The sequence below is a fragment of the Malurus melanocephalus genome, unplaced genomic scaffold (assembly GCF_030028575.1).
Source record: "Malurus melanocephalus ecotype Western Australia unplaced genomic scaffold, MMel_1.1 scaffold_42, whole genome shotgun sequence".
NCBI classification, from domain to species: domain Eukaryota; kingdom Metazoa; phylum Chordata; class Aves; order Passeriformes; family Maluridae; genus Malurus; species Malurus melanocephalus.
Genome location: NW_026623274.1, coordinates 2194111 through 2200110, shown reverse-complemented (window position 1 = coordinate 2200110; position 6000 = coordinate 2194111). Strand labels below are relative to the sequence as shown.

Here is a 6000-nt window from a genome sequence, read left to right as displayed (position 1 = left end):
CTCCTGAGTTTCTTCTTTGCTATATTGGGAGCTTGCATTCAGGAAAGGTTTGCCAGAGCTGGGAGTTGTATTTAGTGGAAAACTTGGAACCCAGAGCTTGGGGCACTCACAGAGCCAGACAGAGGTCTCACAGAATCTGTATGAAGCAACTCTATGAAATGACGAGTAGGTACTGTGTTTGCTGAGATCTCTGCTAATACACATGTGCAACATGACTTTTCTACTGTTTAGGCTGGGCTGGAATAAACTTTACTGAGACTTGTGGCTGGGAAGTTGAAGTTYCTGAAAGTCGGCATTTCCACAGAAGTGCTGTTGGGAGAGTCATGAAAGCCAGACTGTCGCCTTTCTTTTTGCCCCATTCTTTACAAGAAAGGAGAAGTCTGGGTGGCAGTGTGTTCTTAATATAGGCTGCCAGGCAGGATGGAGAGTGCAAACTTCACCAATAAGGAGGAAAGCAGTGATTAACAGCAACTAATTCCCCTGTGGAAACCATGGGGTGTTTAATCTCTCCATACGCGAAGTGCTGCCCTGTCTGCAAGGATTTGACATGCAGTTTCAGAAAGCTGGTAACCTGTTCTGAAAATACCTATTTTTTTGGTAATTCTGCTTTGATTATGTTTAGTTTGTTTATTTTAAATAGGTTTAGAACTTTTTGTTAAACTTATTTTAAGAGCCAGTTAGTTTCTCAGTCGCTTTCAAAGTTAGCTCTTCAGGAGGAAGATTAGAGGTTGATTCAGCTGAAGTACAAACATTGTTCACTGGGCAATTGCTAATACTCTGCTTTGGAACTGTTTTAGACAGATCTGAATGCTTGTTTGCCAGCCGGGATGGAAAGAGAACATCAATGGTACAGAAACTACAGTGTTTTGAAAACACAGCTAAAAGTGTTTACGTTTTTGGTTTTTTTTTTTTTCCTTTGTACTACTTGGCTTGATTGCACATTATATCAGGCCAGAAAAAATAATGCACTTAAACAATTCAGAACTGAGTTGGATGATATTTACAGAGTGAAATAGTGATTCTTCCCATTGGGTTTACTTGGAATGGTGCCAGATGTAAACTTATCCTGAGAAAGGTATAAAAAACTGATGTTTGAAGAAAATGTGGATCTGCGCATCCTTTTGCTTAGCAGATATGCRGCTCTTGTAGCTCTCCAGTGCCTTTGTAGGTAAAGTTAACCATTCCTGTAAGTTGTTGTAACTTTTWAAGTCTTGATCCTACCAGCTTCGTGAGTCTTGAGTGTGGAAGGACCAACCTGATTTCCATTCCTACTTCTACAGGCCTTGAGGTGAAAAAATRCAGGGAATTCCTTTCCTGGAATTTGAATGTTCACCTCATTAATTTTGAATTTTCAGGCTGTTAAGTGTTGTCTTGGAGAGATACTCCCTTTCCTCACTGTGGGTGCAACATGACCCCTTGGTCCAAGTGTTGAGTCTGACATTGGAGGCCCAAAAGGGGTCTGAGTTATTGTAGAGGCACAACACATTTCAAAGATTGCTTGAAAATATGTTTTTGGAAAAAAATCTGTTGAGAGAGATGGCAGCTTTCATGAGAGGAACAGTGCTCAAGAAGAGTGTAAAATCATTCAGATGGAGAAATACATTTGGGTTCTGTAGTGAAACACTCCTTAAGGTAATTTCCTCAGCAGAGGAGTGAAATTACAATTCTTCAGGGTATTGAACTGACATCTGYGGTAGAAGAATACTAGGGATTTTTCTCTTTTCTGTCTGTTAAGACTGGACAGCCATCGTAAAAGTCCAAGCTTAACTGTGTGCTAATAAACTTGAGCTATTAAAAGGATGTGCTCAGTCTAATAATGTTTCCTTCATCATGCATGCAGTCAGTATGATTATTTGTTTGTAACTGCAGTGTGATTGCATTATGAATTGCCAAAAGGCCATTCCYTGCTCTGAAATGATTCCAATATAAATATTGGACAGGTTCAGTTAATAAAGATCATTCTGGTTTGTTTCAGTAAAAGTGTATTCCAAAAGCCTTAAAAGGGTTATCAGATACTTTTGTAGAAGTTTGATGTGGATTGTTTTGTAGGCAAAGTAGCAGGGTTATTTTTGAACTGTAAATTTTTAATGAAAATAGCTGAAGAAAATGGAAAAAGAGATTGTCTTTGTTTGGAGAGGAAGAACWGTTAATGTGCAGGGCTGGGAGGGGAGGGTTTGGAGACCTGGCTGTGGTGGGAGTCAGAAGGTCAGAGGGGTGACGTGATCCATCAATCACAGAGCTCTGGAGTGGTGTGCTGCACCCAATTGCTCATGGTCTGGGACTTCTCTGGGAATGGATATCAGAGTCGGTTGCCAGACTAGAACTTTTTGCCAAGCTGGACTTTTGCTCTCCTTGTTCCATGACCCTTGGTGGCCATAAATAATTCAGGGAGGAAGTGTGCGTTATCAGGGCTGGATGCCCTTACCATGAGGCCGTGCRTGTAGTAGGTTACAAGAGCTGCTTTGTCATGCTGCATGAAGGTGACTTGGAGCTGGGGTGTTTCAGCTGGAATGTCTTCTGAGCTGGCAGCCCCAAGGTCCAGCTGAAGCCTTAAATTTTGAGAAGACTCTTTGGGAAGCACTTTGTGGTGATTTTCGTCTCCAAAACCAGTGTGGCCCAGTTTCTTAACAAGTGCTCTGGCAAAGAAGCTGAAGGACTTAACACTCATTCACAGCAGGAGACCTTGGCCTATCAGGTTCTAATTTGCTGTYCCCTACCCTTAATTTCTGCTGAAGCAAAAGCAGCCCTCTTGGGTGGAAAGGAGAAGAACTATTCAAAAGCTGCTTGGGAAGAACCAAGAGCTGATCATCTGTTGATCCATATGTTCACACTTTAATGGGAAAAATCACATTCTGTAACTCAASCTGGCCTGGGAGGGCACTGTTCCTAAATCATGTCTGATCCCTCGCATCTATCACCTTCCAGCTCAGGGAATTCCAATAGCTGATCCAAATGTCTGTCTTTCCTTCACCCCATCGTGCATGTATCGTGTTCCAAATCATTTGAGAAACTCTCATCCTTGTTCAGCAAGGTGGTTGTGAACCCATGAAGGAGCTTTAGTGGCCTCTTAAGGGCTCTGTACCCAGTCTGGCCTTTCTGGATTCCCTCTCCAGCATTGTTTTGCCTTATAAGAGCTCCTCCACCCCTCTCCCTCCTAATGCACATGGTGAGCTGCACCTGCTCCTTTATCTCTTTCTCCAGCTCRGGCATGGCCTCAAATGCCTTTTGCGTTTGTTCCTGATTTGGTTGCTTCATTTTGCATTAGGGCCTGTGTAAAAATAAAAATACTTCTTGCAGAAGTATCAGCATTTAAAATGAGTGTTGCAGAGGAGGAGGCAGAGGAATTGAGAAGGGGGWTTTGTGCAAACAACACTATTTATACTATCTATTCCTCTTGCTAATGTTACTGTTGGCTATAGATAGGGTTTAATTAAGCTATGTTAAATGCCTACCCAAGTAATAGACATTGATGTTGTTCAAATCCTGTTGCCTGGAATGTCACATTGATGCCAGCTGAATTAAGTGATGCCATTTGGCTTTATTAACTGCAGGGCTATGATGTAGTGACTATCTAGCTCCACAGTTGTGCCACTTTTTTGGTCTCTGGTTGCTGCTTAAGGCTGGGGCAGACACAAGGGAGGGTGGAAATTTACCTGCTTTTTCAGAGACTTGACATTTTCTTCTCCTTTGTTTTCAGGGTATTGATAGATATGCTTTTCAGTTTCTGATTTATTGAATACCATGAACTCTGGAATGCAATGTTTTTAGCTGCCTCTGAGTAAGAGCAAACCAAGTAGAAAAAAACTTGCCCATAAAGTTATCAATTAGGCATAGAACTCATGTGGCTGAGATGGCCCGATGTCAGCAGCACACCCCACAACTGGGAGCTCAGTGGTGTCTGTCTCTGGGGCATTTATGTGGCAGAGGGATGGTACAGTAGTACCCAAGTGCAGTTTGTGCACCCCAAACTTGACAGACCAAGGCTGACCCTAATAGAGCCCGTGTATCTTCTGCTGTAGCTGCATTTTCAGCACTTCAGGAACTGGGCCATCTGCTTAAGGTGTCAAGATTAAAGTATTCAAAGTCTGAAAACTCTGGCTTAAGCTCTTAAGGTTCTTAATCTCCCACACTTCTCGAGGCAGGTGCCTGCTTCTGGCGTTGGGTTTGTTGTGGTGGGAGAAGTGACCACTTGTGACTGGTTACCTTGCTGCCCTGTCCTCTGCTCTGTGCAGCTGCTGCTGCTGGAGCCCTTTGTGTCTCTGTCCCTTTGCCTTAGGTAAAGTCTGGTCTGTGCCACACTGAAGTTTGAACTGACCCAGCTACTCCTGTTGGGGCAGCTGTTTCACATCGCTCTTAAACCACATCTGACACTGAGATGTTTCATCTTCAGCTGCACCTTTCTCCTCCTTCATTCTGCTTTCTGCTGTCCCATTACCAGCCCTCTGGTTGTGCTGCTTTAYCTGTTTTTGTTTCAAGTTTCTCCTCACATAGGTACATTTGATGGTAAGTTCTGGTTGGGGGACAAGAGGGGCAGCAAAAAAAGTATGGGAACAGGGAAAACACTGGCAATCCCCAAGACCCCATGGCATTGGGATGGTGCCAGAGCTGGGGCATTGGCCTCTGTCCCTGCTYAGCTCAACTAGACCTGTAGCTAGCACCCAAATTCTCAATTTTATATTCTTCCTAGTTTATGTTCTCACTCTGAGACCCCTGACCAAAGGGTGTAAAATAGATGAGGAAGAAGTTGGAAGTGAATTTTAAATCACATTTGCGAGGATTTGTTTTCATTCTCAAAAACTTGGGTGGTGAAAAAGCAGGACATTTTCATGTCCTTAAAGACAAATTATGATATGAAGAGTAAAGGGTAGAAGAGGGAAGTATCTATGCTTTCTTTTTAACTGCTTAAATATGTAAAGGAAAGGATAAATAAATAAACACCAATATTTTTTCCTAATAAGCCTTTATATAGCAAGGCAAGCTCATGTATTTATAGAAGGGAGAAAAAAAAGGTCACTTAATTACACAGTGAGTTAGACCTGGAGGGGAGATGATGTATCAGTYGAGTATTTGGGAGTGGGTGAGGGGGTGGGAACATAGATATATTTAAGAAAGAAAAAAGCAAGAAAAAATTCTTGTTTCACGTTGTTATATAATGTTGTTATAGCTGAGAACCAACCCTTGAATTCATGCTAGATTACAAACATAGTGCTTGGGCTCTGCCTGTGGGGCAGGCATAATGCAAAATGACCTTAAAAATGAGAGAGAAGAGTAACATAACAAGATAAAGCAACTAATGTAGGAGGAGCCTTTAAAAGGAACCTGGGTTTGAAGGTGTGTGGATGGCCTCGGGGTAGGCAGACACTGAACTGCATTGCAAGTGTGTGAGTGTAGCACAATGTGACTGCAGAGAGCAAGCATCCTGCCAGCGGGAAGGGGAATTGCTTTTCCATGTGCTGTCTGTCACAGCAACACTCCTGCTGTAGCATCGCTTAATTTAGACTTGRCTGACGACAGGAGCTAACCTGCAAAAACTGTGGGTGAAGAGGGAGGGAGAAACAACCTAAAATGTTGAAAATAGTGAAGGGACTAAAATCTTCATATAAAATAATSCTGTAATGTCAGGTTTTGGGTCAGTGCTAGATTCACACCATGGCCCCAGCCAGTTCACCATCTCAAGGGTTGTCTCGGCGCTGTGGGAGAGGAGATGCTTCATTTGAGCCTGTGGTTTTGTGGGTAAAAGAACCTTTCATCTTAACTGATTGGCCATGTGCAGAGGTGGTGAGGGTGCTTGCAAAACATCCTGAGAACTGGGGATTTGTCTTTCTGTAAACATGCTGTACATTGCCTTGAGAAAAATAGCTCTAGATCCTGGAGATGTGTTCTTTTGTTTTCCTAGACCGCCAATATGGCTGTTTTCTAGAGAAAAGCAATTCTTATAAAAGCTGATATTAGACATAAGAAAGTGCATTAATTTTCTCTTGCAACAGTGAATACAGACTT

At 42.6% G+C, this 6000-nt stretch overlaps 1 protein-coding gene across 4 annotated transcripts in view; it reads left to right on the top strand.

The window, feature by feature from the left end:
• The window catches only part of BIN1 (bridging integrator 1), an 84410-nt gene that overhangs the window by 6719 nt on the left and 71691 nt on the right, over positions 1 to 6000 (top strand). The gene's annotated exons all lie outside the window — the stretch shown is intronic.